Source organism: Carlito syrichta, unplaced genomic scaffold, assembly GCF_000164805.1.
Source record: "Carlito syrichta isolate Samal-C Ts95f unplaced genomic scaffold, Tarsius_syrichta-2.0.1 Scaffold288011, whole genome shotgun sequence".
In the NCBI taxonomy this organism is placed as follows: Eukaryota; Metazoa; Chordata; class Mammalia; order Primates; family Tarsiidae; genus Carlito; species Carlito syrichta.
Genome location: NW_007232107.1, coordinates 442666 through 443758, shown reverse-complemented (window position 1 = coordinate 443758; position 1093 = coordinate 442666).

Sequence of the window (1093 nt, the reverse complement as noted above, 5' to 3'; positions counted from 1 at the left end):
AAAATACTCAAACATCTAGGCATAGATGGAACATACCTCAAAATAGTAAGTCATTTACAAGAAACCCACAGCCAGTATACTGCTAAACAGACAGAAATTGGAACCACTCCCCCTGAAAACTGGAACAAAACAAGGAGCCCCTCTCATCCCTCTTGTTTAATATAGTTTTGGAGGTCCTAGCTAGAGCAATCAGAGAAGAGAAGGTGATCAGCGTTATCCAAATAGGAAAAGAGGAAGTCAAGTTATCTCTCTTTGCAGATGACATGATTGTATACCTTCAAAACCCAAGAGAATCAGTCAAATCCTGCGTTGCACTGATAAAGGACTTTGGCAAAGTCTCAGTGTATAAAATAAATGTGCAAAAGACAATTGAATTTCTATACACCAATAATAAACAGAAACCCAAATAAAAAGCACAATTCTATTCACAATAGCCACACAAAAAATTAAATACCTTGGCATCTTCCTAACAAGAGATGTGAAAGACCTATAAAGAAAACTATAAAACACTGCTCAAAGAAATCAAAGTTGACACAAACAAGTGGAAAAATATTCCATGTTCATGGATTGGAAAAATCAACATTGTTAAGATGTCCATTCTACTTAAGGCAATCTACAGATTTAATGCAATCCCCATCAAATTACCAGCAACGTTATTCTCAGACAACAATACAAGAATTCATATGGAAACATAAATGATCAAGAATAGGCAAAACAATTCTAAGCAAAAAACACAAAGAAGGAGATATCACACTCCCAGACTTTATACTTTATTATAAAGCTACAATAATCAAAACAGCCTGTTATTGGTATAAGAACAGGCATATAGACCAATGGAATGAAATTGAGATTCCAGAAGCAAAACCTCAATTTCTCAACCAGCTCTTCTTTGACAAAATCTCCACCTCCCACTACTGGGGAGAGGAGAACCTATTCAGTATGGTGCTGGGAAAACTGACTGACCGCATGCAGAAGATTGAAACAGGACCCTTACCTATCCCCATACACAAAAGTAACTCTAAATGGATCAGAGCCCTAAATGTAAGATCTCAAACTATAAGAACCTTAGAAAATGCAAGACACTCTTATAGAA